The 13,766-nt window shown below is 41.9% G+C and overlaps 1 protein-coding gene and 1 long non-coding RNA gene across 2 annotated transcripts in view; both read right to left on the reverse strand.

Moving 5' to 3' along the window:
* Positions 1-10,265, reverse strand: part of LOC147396738 (uncharacterized) — a 31,941-nt gene extending 21,676 nt beyond the window's left edge. The window contains exon 1 of the mRNA XM_086451842.1: positions 9,743-10,265. The gene's annotated coding sequence lies outside the window, so the exon portion shown is untranslated. The remainder of the gene's footprint in view (positions 1-9,742) is intronic.
* On the reverse strand, positions 3,096-3,699 carry LOC147396739 (uncharacterized). The gene is made up of 2 exons (XR_015180360.1): positions 3,381-3,699; positions 3,096-3,297 (listed from the first exon to the last, which is right to left on the reverse strand). It is a non-coding gene; the product is annotated as an uncharacterized LOC147396739 (long non-coding RNA).
* Positions 10,266-13,766: the final 3,501 nt, after the last annotated feature.

Raw genomic sequence — 13,766 nt, forward strand, 5'->3', positions numbered from 1 at the left:
ACGGTGGCAGCACCAATGATCTGGCAGCTTGATCCGGACTTCAAGTCTTATTAGTCGTTGGAAGACGCGAGAGGGGAGTCCAGGTCGAAAATTTGAAAAAAAAGAGTACTCGAAGTGTAGAGTAGCCGATCTCGCGGCTCAACTTGAGTTGCCAAGCCACGAATAGTCGTCAGCAAACTCGAGAGGGGAATCTAGATCTGTTACTCAAGAAAGAGTGCCACTACAAGAGTAGAGTCGCCGATCTCGCAGCTCAACTTGAGTCACCAAGCCACAAAGACACAGAGGCTCCAAACAAGATTTGTAATGTAAAAAATCCAAAAAATACAAGCATAGTCTGAAAGGGCATAGTGAAAACCCGAAAGGGCGCTATGAGTAAAAAAATCAGACTATGGCAAGATCAAAGCCACCGGCACGATGAAAACCCAAAAAAAGCATCGATGCGCAAAAATGTGGAAATCGGGTCTGGTGAAACCGTAACTGGCACCAGGGGCAATAAGGGACAAACAAAAAAAAAAAAAAAAAAAGGAACTCCTGGCCCGCATGAGTATAAACTGTGAACGGCGAAAATTTCCAAGTCCCATGCTCAATCGATATTCACCCAGTACTGGGGCACTGGGGATGACTCTAAAAGAGCCTGAGAACTGCTGACATCTATATCCTCAGTAGTTGGCAAAAACACAAATATCATCGAATAACAAAGGTCTTTTAAAAAAAAAAAAAGTTTCAATTTGGATCTACAATACCAATTCGACAAAGACAAAACCAAAAAAAAAATTCAAATGCTTTCAAAACTACTATTTTGGGCCATGATGAAAATCTAGGACTTATTCAAACATCATGTTTTCAAAGCAATAGATACACCTGAGGCCAAGTAAGTAAAAAACCTATTTTCCTTTCATTTCAAAAAGTTTCACATTACGTTTTGCAGGAAAGAAAACACAAAAAAAAAAAAAAATGGTGCCAATCACACATCTCGATGAGAAATGAAGAAGGAATCGAGTCTCTCTTCTAAGGCACGAATGCGGGCGGCTTGCCCCATCATTACCACTTCGGCATCCGAAGCATCACGGCTCACCAGGTAAGATGCAAAGGCATCAAAACAAGGACCCTGGGCAAGCCTTTCCCGGAGATCCTCAATCTCTGCCCTCAGAATAGAAGACTCTTCATTCTTCAAAGACTCGAGTCGAGCTATCTGGTTCTTCAGATCATTTTCAGAACGTAGCCAAATCTTTTCAATCCGCTTATGAGACATCTTCATTTCCGCTAGTCGATCACGGTGGTCAGGGGAATGAGAACCAGAAGACCTCCTTTGAACTGAAGGCGTGGCACAAGTTCTCTCAGCAATCTGTTGTTGCATCCAGAGTTGGTAGTTGTGAAAAGAATAACTTGGAAATACAGGATGATCAAGAGTCACCACGCTCTTCCAAGCTTTCTCTAACCGATTACGCAATTGCCATGAGGGGGGAGAAGGAGAAAAAGACCCGACCAATTCTCCAAAATCTCCATGAGTCACTATGCCCTGTTCTTCACCAAATTGTCGCAACACACGAAGAGGGATGTAGTGAGTAGCCCCAGTCAATCCAATCAGTATGGCAAAACAACTCTTTGAAAAGAGAAAGAACAGGTGAAGTCGAAGGCTGGAAGGTGCCTAACCAACGTATCTCTTCATCTGGCATGCCTTGCAAGCCCTCAAACCAACCCAACTTGCCACCAGAATGGACAGGAGGTTCCGTTTGTTCATCAAAGCCACTAAATCAGCATGGACGTTGAAAGGACGACTAATGGTGTAGTTAAAGCCAAATGATCGAAGAACCAAAGCTGCACAAAAAGGGAAGTCAACTCTAATCACAATGCCTCAAAATTTAAAAGCTTCAACTCTAATCATGATGTTTCCAAATTTGAAAAGGACATTACCTGCAACAATGGAGCACACCCATGATATACTCGCTCTCTCCCGCTCGAACAAGCCGTGAGAGACAAATAGGTTTCTCCTAGAAGCATAGGAGCCAACCTAAAACCTTGTCGAACTTGGTCAAGGACGCTTATCAAAGCTAGATTCACATACTCATTGTTCCGAGGAAACAAGAGTTGGTTCATTACCACCAATGTCAAAACATCAAATCGAGATGGAGAATTCATGTCCCCAAGCCATCGAAGCAAAAATTCTTTAGAAACCTTGAGGAGATTCGAGTTTCCATCCACCCGTTCTAATTGTTGCTTGGTGACCCCAAAGAATCCCGACGCTTCTTTTCTATAACTTTCACGCAAGGGTGGTACAACCACCCGAGGCGATTGGCAAAGGCCAAGTATGCGCTCAAACTCTTCAATCGTAGGAGTCATTTCTTTGTCTCCAAAACGAAACAAATTGAGCTCCGGGACCCAAAATCCCATAAGAGCCTCTATCAAGTCCCACATGATAGTGACCTTCGACAAAGAGAGAGTGAACCCAAGCTTGTTGGAATCCCACCTAGCTCTCTCTTCATGAGTCATAGAACTAAGCCATTGATGTAAAAATGGGTCTATAACGGCGTACCTTTTGAGATTGGGAAGGTTGAAGTTACCTTCAAGAGCGGGAGATGAGCTTTCAACCGTAATGTCAAAGTGGGTGGAATCCTCCAAAGCATGAGTGGGCTCCATTGATGCCCTAGTGGGTGTGAAATTCCTAAAAATCGTGAAAGAGAATGACCAAATGAAGGTCTGTGAGTTAAAAAGCAAAATAAAAGGTTCTGGTCCGTACATGGAGTACGGACTAAGTAAATTCACTTGAGTCCGTACTTTATGCACGGACCGAAAAAATTTCAAACAGTCCGTACATGAAGCACGGACCGTTCAAAATTAGTGCAGTCCGTGCTTCATGCACGGACCAGTACATCCAAGATGTTGAATTAATGCATGAATTGATACACAAAGGGGCCCATAAACCCTAGTTAGTTGATGTTACCACCTCCCAGCTCGGTTGCTCAACGACGGTTCTAATCACCATTTCACAAGAGGATCCAAAATGAAACAACAATGTCATATATATAATCAAAATGAGTCACACAATGTGCACGAATACAAAAAGATATATATACATGTGTTTCAAATGTTCATAAGCATATCCTAAGATCTATCGTCATCTGATCCAGGAGCATCTCGAGCAGCAGAATCAACGCCAGATAGATCTACGTCCCTCAGTCCGGAGAAGACAGAGCCGGTACCCGAAGAGGCAGGCAGATCATGCATCCCTAAGCCCATATCAGAAGAATCTACAGTAAAAGCTGGGGGTCGGGTAGAAGGTCCGGCGCCATCCGAAGCCTGAAAAGATAAACAGATGCACTCAAATGACAGGCAAATATGCAAGCAGGCTAATGAAAGAAGATAACTGGAATTAAATGTACCTGAGTGGGAGGAGGTGGATGAGCAGATGTGCTGGCCCCATCATGGCGTCGATGATAGTCCTGAAACATCACATGAAAACAAAGCAATCAACCTACAGTGATAGAAATACGGAATTGAAAGAGATAAGGGAAAAGAAGAACGTACCATCTCAGCCTGTGAACGAGACTCCCTCATGGCCAGCCTCATCTCTAGCTCATGAATACGCTCGGCCTGAGCTGCCACCTCGGCCTGAGCCGCTCTCCACCGAGCCTCCATCTCAGCACAACGGGCCGCCTGGGCCTCGATCACGCTGTACCCCTCCCGGAGGCGACGCAGATCATCAATCTGAGAAGAGAGTAGCAAATCAGACTTGAACAGATATAGAGAACAAAAGACGAAAGGAAAAAAATGTCAGAACTTACAGTGTCATCATGCTCCCGGATAAAGACTCCACCGATCTCAGTAATCCCAGCACGCATGGGCATAGCAGGCATCAGGCAACCAATGGAGGCGGTCCTGAACCAACCAACGTAATCACCCTCCACTAGAAGCCCTCGTGCTGGTACCCCACCGACCTGGGCCAAGTACTCCTCAGCCGATAGATCCATAGAAGAAGGCGTCACCGGAGCTGCTGGGATACGGAGAGATCGATCATGCTGAAAGAATAGCCGCTCTCCAAAGTAGTACACATAGAAGAGACGACCGATGAAACAAGGATAGAGCTCTCGTCGCATGTCTCGATCGAAGGCTGCCCACACCTCTCGGCGCTCCTGGACCGACTGAGGGAGGTCCGGAAAGGTGACTGAAAATATCTGCACAACAAAGAAAAGGGAAACAATGAGATTCTAAAATATTGGAAAGAAGCTCTAGGGCTACAAAACAAAAGAAGTTACTCACCTCATGAAGCCTACACCTGTCAAAATGGGCCCGGGCACTACGGGCATTGCTCTTGATGGTGCGCCCGTCTCGAGTCGCCCAAAAAGCACCGAGAGGATAGCCCTCATCTGGATGGCGCATCTCAGGCAGATAGTACGGGAAGTGAACATGTACAAAAAGCTGGAAGAAAAAGGGAACGACAAGATCAGACCAATCAATCAAAAGAAAGGAAATGCCCAAAAATTCTAAGACTTGAGAAAGAAAGTACCTCGATAAAGGGCCAGAAGAATCTGGCAGAGATACCGCCACCTCGTGGGGAAGTGATACCCTCCACGATACGATCTAGGCCACCAATGATGGTGCCATAAATCAGACTCCCCCAGTCATAGGTAGCTACTCGGCGAATGTCTCGAAGAAAAGGGAGAAACCAGGTCATCACCGTGGAGTCGTCCTCCAAGAAGAAGCAGCTCCCCAATAAAAATAAGAAACTGAGACGGAAGACTACAGCAAAGTCAGCATCTCCTCGCCTCACTGTCCGACCCCGCTGGCCTAGGGTCGACCATAAAAACCGCATGCCCAGTCTATGCAGCTTGCCCACCTCGGCAGCTGGAATATAAGGAGCCCCAATCAACTCGGCAACCTCGTCTAACGGCAGCATATGAGGAAAGATGGCCTCTCCCTCCATAGATATCCCAGTGATAGTGACAAAATCGGACGGCCGAATGCCAATCTCAATCTCTGGCATATGAAACGTATGCGTGGCTGGGAACCACCTTTCCATCATCGCAACAAAAATAGGTCGGTCTGACCTAAAGTAGGGAATCCTCAAGAAAGCTCCAAAGCCTGCCCGAGTAAACTGGCCCCTCAGATCCTCAGTAAATTGGGTGAACTCTAACATAAAAGTCCTCCAACTGCCCCTGTAGCTGCTGGATGGGTAAGGAGTCGGCACGTCCATTCGCACGTACATCGAGACGTGCCTGCTCAATCCAATGAGAAGAGGAGTATCCACCACACCCTCTCTGGCCTCTGCAGGAATCGAAGCACGAGCTCCCTCTACCCCTCGACCTCGGCTACCACTATCACCTCGACCACCACTACCACCCTCACTACTACCATCACCTCGACCACCACTACTACTACCATCACCTCGACCACCACTGCTACCACCACCATCACCTCGACCACCACCACCTCTGCCTGCCGCCTCTGCAGTCCTACTCCTCCCGGGCACTCGTCGGACAGCAGACCGACGTCTAGAGACGCCGACCTCTGCCTCGCTCTCTGAAGAAGAGCTGCTAGATGAAGACTGTGTCGCCTCCTCCACAGGTGGTACCCTCACTGTCTCCTGCTCATATCGAGTCCTCGTAGCTGGTCTATCTCCGGACTCACCAATCAAAGCTGCCCTACTCCCACGAGTACGCGCCATCTACATGAGAAAATCGACTACCCAATAAAAGCCCAAATCAAAAGTCCTAACCGTAATCAAACCCAATAACCAACCGAAGCCTATCCACAAACCAAAACATTAACCCGAACCAAAACCTATCAGCAACCAAGGAATTAGCCCAACCAAGTGAGTTCATTCAAGACCCCTTACAAGTCAAAATCCCACCTATCTTGCTCCAATGACCATGCCTCACCACCTCGAACCTCGAAAGCCAACCTACGCCTAGCCCTCCCTAAAAGCACTCAAATCACTCTATTCGAGTGCTTAACCATTGTCTCAATCATTTCCCAAAGCCCACCTCCAACTCATCACACCTACATCTAAGGAACCTACTCCAAAGTCCAAGGCCAATCCAACGGGTTCTAAAAGAGCAAAAGTATGCGAAACAAAATAATAAATCACAATAATTGAGCCCTGAACATTTCACATTTGAAAGCACAAGTAATGAAGACATCCAAAAGAGCATAAAAAACGAAATAAAATCACAATGCACACATAACAGAATTTCATGATCGCATGTGAACAAACAAGGCGAAAGAAATATCGGAAATAAGCATACGACCGGGTTTTCATGCTATAAGAATTTCGAAGAGGACGAACATGACAAAGGCATAAACAAGAATCCTAGTCTAACAAGCATACATACAACGAGGTTTGTGTGTCTGTCGTGGATTGTTCGAAGCAAGTGGTCATGCGATAGAGGTTTGCAAAATAAAAAGAAATAAAAGGAGATAAACTAACCTCTACCGAAGGAGTAATACAAAGAAATACCAAAAATGCTCCAAATCCAAGTCTCCACACGCCCGACATGACTCTTCGACCACCCAAGCATGCAAGAGAGAAAGGAGAAAGGAGAAGACGAAGAACCAGAGGAGAAAACGAAGAGGAATGGCCAAGTGAAACGTCTAGGCGCGACGTTCGGTTTTTAAAAAATGTTCTGGTCCGTGCATGAAGCACGGACTGAATTAATTTTGCGCAGTCCGTGCTTCATGCACGGACCGAAAATATTAAAAATAGAGTCCGTGCTTGAAGCACGGACCGAATGAGAGTTAAATAGTCCGTGCTTCAAGAACGGACCACAAAAAAAAAAAAAAAAAAATCACAAATCAACAATCAAAAATCATAAAAATCATCATCAAAAAAAAAAAAAATCAAAATGGTATTCATGCAAAAGTCAAAATCAATTGCTTAAAGACTCGTTTGAAAATACCTAAGTCAAAGTTTCCTTCTCAAATCATCACAAATCCAAGACCTCACACGAGCTCCGCGCCACGAGGTCGAGGAAATCAACTGGCGCCCTGTCAGACCCCGTGCTTGGGTAGCCATCTCTCAACCATCAAATCAAATCGGTGTTTTCAAAAACTTGTCGGAGCAAAATTCTCGGACCAGCACAAATCAGGATTTCGTCTATTCTTTGCAGTTCTTTGCACGCAATTCCTGCAAAGAGGGGCAGCTGTAGACACCCGAATTTGAGCGGGCCCTCGACGCAAGATGCCCCGAAAACCAAAAAATTAGGATGGGCCCCAAAGTCCAAACCTACAAAACCCATTGCATTTTTCGTCAATAAATGTCTAAGGCTACTCACGTAGCCCATGGACCCAAAAACAAGTCACCACTCTCATCCTTAAATCCAACCCAATATAAGTCCGAATCCACCTTTACTCTATACTACCCAACCCAACTAAATCCATCACCCTAATCCGAATCAACTCAACCCAACACTATTCTATCCAAGCCCACACCCAAACCCAACCTAAGCTAAGCCCATCACATAAAACCCAAACTATTCTCCTAAACCCAATCCAACATAAACCCAATTCAATCCAAAACCCAATCCATCATAAACCCAATTCAATCTAAACCCAAGCCCATCACATAAAACACAAACTACTTTCCTAAACCCAACCCAACCAAAGCCCAACTCACTACCCAAACCCAATCCAAACCATCATCATCACATCAAACCAATCACCAAGAGATGACGCATGTCATCATCTCCCCCCCCCCTCATCTAATCAACTCAACCCATAACCCTACCCTAACCTAACCTATTCCCCATCCTCTCATCATCAACCACCAACATCATAACCATAACCCTACCCTAACCTAACCTATTCCCCATCCTCTCATCATCAACCACCAACATCATAACCCATAACCCTACCCTAACCTAACCTATTCCCCATCCTCTCATCATCAACCACCAACATCATAACTCATACCCTACATACCCTAACCTATTCCCCATTCTCTAACACTATCAACCACCCACATCACAACCCATATCTATCCATCACTTTCCCTTAAAACACTCCCACAAAATCACCTCAACCCATACCTCCCATACTCTTCTCTCTAATCATCCAACCACCATCACCAATCAACTAATCTCTTCATCCCTACATTTGTCACATGTCATCATCCCTTCAATCATCTCAAAATCAAACCAATCACTACTCATCTCTCCAAATCAAACACCATACCTCTTCAACCATCTCAACACTCCTTTTCCAAACAACTCCCTTACACCACCATTCCTCCCATCAACCATCACTCATCTCACCCCACCAAACACTCTACCCAAATGGATTTGGATAAGATCCAAACCATTTGGGTTAAAACACAACCCATTTCCCTCATTACAAAACTACCCTTATTTCTCCCTCAAATTTCATACCCTTCTTCTCTCAAACCCATGCCATTATCCACTATTCTCATCCTTCACCCTATTATACCCTTAAAATACCTCCCAACCTCTATAAAAACCCCTTCATTCTCCTTTTACAACAACTAATGAAATTTTGATAAAAAATCCTTCAAAAACTACAACTCTCTACTCTACTCTACTCTCAACACCTCACTCTCAACTCAATCTTCTACAACCTCAAGCAAGTCCAAGTCAACTTAAAAGAAGAACATCAAGAAAAGCTTTGAAGATCAACTCAAGGACAAGGTGGGTTCAACAAAAGGAACACCCCCTCTACATCCCCTCTTCTACTCTCCCTTTTCCCACACATTTGCACACACCATCATGGGTTAAATCACCAAAGGGCCCCTTCTACATAAGGGTGCCCTTAATGATTGAATCCAACATTGAAAGTCCCTCATATTTGAGGGCACACATCGATTTTCTTTCTTTTTCATTTTCATTTTCTTTTTATTTCAAAAAAAACCGAATCCGAGGTTACCACATTACGTGGATGGAGTAGGGTGCCTAACACCTTCCCTACTCCATAAATGGACCCCCTTACCTTGAATCGAGGTTGGACCACGTGCATTATCCTACGAGAGTCATCAAACATACAAATGTATGATTTTTCAAAAAATGTGACATCGGGTGACCATTCACACCCTTTTACCAATTTGAATGGTGGCGACTCCAAAACACCCCAAAGTGGAGGGATGTTTTCGAAAATATTGAAAATCCCGTGTCCACAGTATCACGTCTCGTCTCGTTCCATTTCGATATCGAGTTGACTCAGATGATATGTTTTCTCTCGTTCAACATTGAGACAATGATTTTTAATCATATTCCTATTAGAAAATAAATTCAAAAAATATAAAATTAAAAAAATAATAATAATTTGGGGGTGAAAGAATAGAGCGTTGAGGTTTTAACTCGTTTGTATCGATTAATTCGGACGAGATTTTGAAAATCTCGTTCGATATGTCCCGTTTAATTCATGAGTTAATTATTTTCTGTGATGTTTTGTTTGTATTGCCTGAGAAATTGAAAAATATTGTCCAAGACGACTCGATTATCTCACGATACGCGATTGTCTCAAAATATTTTGTGAGTTGGTCTCATTCAATTTCGATACCGAGTTAACTCGGGTGATATGTGTCGGTTTCGAAGGAGTTTGAAAACCATGGATTGAAAACCTCCAATTGAGCATGAGAGTTGGAGATTCAAAAGAGTTTAACTTTCGAAAGTTAACTGTGAGTTAAAAATAGCATTCGTGTTTAGTAGCTATTCAAAGGAAGAACCTCGATAGGAGCTTTTTCTGTTTGAAACATCCCAAGAAACCCATTTGAGGTTATTCGAGCGTATCCATCAACGATTTTTGCTTTTGCTTCCATGGCTCTGTGTCTCTAGTAAATCTGATTTGAATCTCGATTGAATTTCGAAAATAAACCGAGATAGTCGTCCTATCTCATAGACAAAGCCCCATTTGAAGAACGAAGAGACATATAAGATGTGAAGTTTTGATCCAAAAGGGTATCAAAGGGAAAATCGAAACTTTGCTAGAGAACAGAGTGAGAATTATCAAGCTTTTGTATTTGGAGATTAAAGTTGTTGAAGAGAAGGAGATGGTCACCTTCGCTTTGAGTTGACCAAAATACCCCTAAGTGCAGATTGGACAAGACGAGACTGCAATTGAAGATGAGTTGAGTGGGTTTAGACCAAAGACCAGAGATACTCATGGTGACGAGCCAAATGGGTTCAGAAGAGGGATGTAGAGGATGGAAAGAGCGAATTGGGATCGTTGGACTCGCAAGAACCCAAATGAGAAATTTCCAGTTGGATCAATGAGGAGAGGTTTGAAGGGATGAGATAGATGAGTCTGGAGTGGCAGAGAAGCCTTTAAGGAGTTTTTGTGGAGTAGCTTTGACTTGGATCCATGTGTGAGAGAAGAGAAGAGCAGATAGGATGCAAATATATATATATATATATATATATATATATATTTTTTTTTTCTTGAAGATGATTATGAGAGAGAGAGAGAGAGATTCACTCGGTCGAATAGGCAAGCCAAACCATAGTCACCAACTTTCATCACTTATGAAGAAAGTTGAAAATGCAGATTTTTAGCGCGTTGGCGAGTTGCGGACTTGCGTTAGTTGCATTTTTCAAACATGCATAATTAGGCAATTCGCGCGAGTTGGACTCCCACGTTTCTAACACACCCTAATTCGCCTTTTTCCACTCTTTATAATAAGATAATAGAGGCAAAATGGTATTTCTCAATATTAATATCAGGGTCATTTACCATATTTATTGATAGCCTTCTAATTGTTCAGAAAAATAACTTACTAAAAATTTTATTTTACAAGCATTGTAAATAGTTTGGAGTGTGTATTGTCTTGGTAAAGAAAATGATTTCAACATATGTTTTGGTAACTCGCCCTTTTTTTTTTCGTTGCACCAGTCTCGAAGAACAAAGAAGAAGAAGAATTGGGCTTCGAAAGAATGTGTGCAACTTCCAAATAATGTCAAGTACTTTTAAAATAGTTTGAGCTTACTAAAAAAGACTGCAACTTTGATTAGTGCAGTTGTACCAATGGAGTGTAAACAGGATAGTTTAAGTGATAAAGTGCAATCGGTAGTAGGTAATCTATAAGTAGTGTGTTTATTCCAGTTATGGAGCTATATGGCCCATGGGTCAATATTTTCCAAAACTGGATAAAAAATGTTGTCTACTACTAACCAATAACAAATAAACAAATGGTTTTTTGATTATGTATTGTACTTAACAAAAATAACAACTAGTTGTAAGGGTAGAATAGTCATTTAATTTTTATTGTGGATTTGCTAGTATTTTCTATTTTGTATGAGGGGTAGTTCTATCAGTCCCATGTTAACCTAATATAAATATAATGTCCTAAAGGCATGCTACAAATTCATGTTCCCCACCTTTCTTATTTACTTTTCTTCTCTATATTTTCTCTTTTTTCTATATTTTTCTCAATCTAAACTTAGGGTTTATTATTCGCAACTTGGTATTAAAGCTGAACAAAATATGAATAGATCAGTCGCCAGAAACAACCACTTTATTTTTTCTATCAGTCATACTGCTGACATCAGCATATGTACTATTTGCGAGTTTTTTTTTTTTTTCTAGATTTTGATTTAATTGATTGTTGCGATTCGTGGAGTTTTGATGTCTTGAATCAACAATAGGGAAAAATGTACATCGGAGGCAGAAGCAAACTGAGATATATCCCTAGAAGGGCTATTGAGCCAAATCAGTAGGATGCTCTTTATGATAAGTGGGAAACTGAAAACCTCACTGTCATGTCATGGTTAGTTGTGGTTTCTTATTCCTTAGGAAAACCGCGGAGATTTGGGAGTGTGTGGCCCAAATACATTCTCAATAGAAAAGCATTGAATGAGTTTATTAGTTGCGACAGGAGATATCCCATCTGCGTCAAGGGGAGAGTACCTTGGCCGAATATTTTGCTTCTCTTAGGAGCATGTATGAGGATTTGGACTATTACCATATGTTCTAGCCTACGTGTCATGAAGATCGAAAATAATACAAGAAGGTAGTGGTGTAGAACAGGATATTTGAGTTTCTTGTAGGATTTAATTTAGAGTTTGAGTTGGCTCGTGTTCAGATCCTAAATTGGAATGACCTACCAACCTTTAATCAAGTATACTCCTATGTCTAAATCGATGTGAGTAGAAGGCTTGCTATGAATCAGGTTCCTACCACTGAAAGATCTATATTGATTTCAGACACAGCTCCGCTCAGAATAATAGAAGTGGGGCTTAGAAATTTAGTGGCAAAGGAAACAAAAGTTCAAGTGATTGGGATAAGCTCAAATGTGAGCATTGTGGCAGGAAAGGACATACTAAGGAGAAGTATTGGGATTTGGTTGGTTGCTTACAGAAGTTTAAATGGTCTAGACCTTCTTCAACTCATAATGCTACTATGGATGATCCTACATTGGAAGTAGGAGTTCCATCATAGCCTACCACTAAAGATATGTTCACTATTCCCAATGAAGTACTGGAACAACTTCGTTACGCCATGGCTTAGTTAGATCAAGCATCTACGACCTCTTCTTTTGCTCAGTTAGGTATCGTTAGTTCTATTCATCACGTGACCAATTCTTCTCCTACCTCTCCCTTGATTACTGTTTCTAGGGCTTTTGCACACATGACGAGTATGTTGTCCATGTTCTCTTCTTATGTTTGCTCTGGAAAACACAAGGTTGTGATTGCAGATGTTACCCTTTCTTTCATGTCCAAAATAGGGAACATTACCATTTCACCAAATTTCTTCTTATCTCTAACATTACATGTCCCCAATTTTTCTACTAAATTGTTATCAGTTAGTTCTCTCATAAAAAATTGAATTGTTGTATCACTTTTTTTCCTTTGCATTGTGTGTTTCAAGACTTGGATAAGAGGAAGACGATTGACATTGAGTGTGACACTGATGGCATTTATCTTCTCGACAAGACTTCCATTGTCTCAACATCATTGCAAGTTAGTAGTTGTAGTAAAAGAGTCAATAAAGATCATGTTATGTGTTGGCATGCACACCTTGGCCATGTGTTTTTCAATATGTAAAACTTATATTTTCATCCTTGTTTTTTCCCATGTCTTTGTTAGATCTTCGTTGTAAAATCTGTAAATTTGCCAAAGTTTCTTCCTTCTAGAGGTAATAAACTAATTCATTGTTTGATCTTATGCATATCGATTTTGGGGACCTTCTCTTATTACCTTTATTTTTGGGTTCTGTTATTTTGCTACTTTTTTTTATGACCATTCTCAATGCACATAACTATACCTTATGAAAGTAAAGGATGCCATTTACTCTATTTTCAAAATCTTTCATAAGATGGTAGTCACCCACTAATAGAAGAAAATAAAAATCATTCGATCTTTAAAAGAATACTTTTTTGAAATCGAGATTGAACATCAAACTTCATGTGTTCATACATCCACAACAGAATGGTGTGGCAAAACAGAAGAATCGTCATCTTCTTGAGGTGACTAAATTACTTCTGTTTGGTAACAATGTTCTAAAAATCTTATTGGTCGAATGCAATTCTTACTGTTGTGTATCCCATTAATCGAATGCCTTCTCATGTCCTCAATTTCAAAATCCCATATCAGTCTTCAACATGATAGACCCCTTTTCCAGGTCTCACCCAAAGTATTTGGGTGAGACCTGGAAAAGGGTATATCTGTTGTGCTTATTATATTCATGTATTTGGTCCTAACCGTACAAGTTAGATCCTAGGCCTCTTAAGTTCATTTGGAGGGGGAGGGGGGGGAATACAAGCATTACCACCCCCTACACGTTGTTGGGTCGTTTTCATTGATGTTACTTTTCAAGAGTCTATTCCT

This window comes from Akebia trifoliata, chromosome 8 (assembly GCF_017979445.1).
Source record: "Akebia trifoliata isolate Shusen 1 chromosome 8, ASM1797944v1, whole genome shotgun sequence".
Classification (NCBI taxonomy): Eukaryota; Viridiplantae; Streptophyta; class Magnoliopsida; order Ranunculales; family Lardizabalaceae; genus Akebia; species Akebia trifoliata.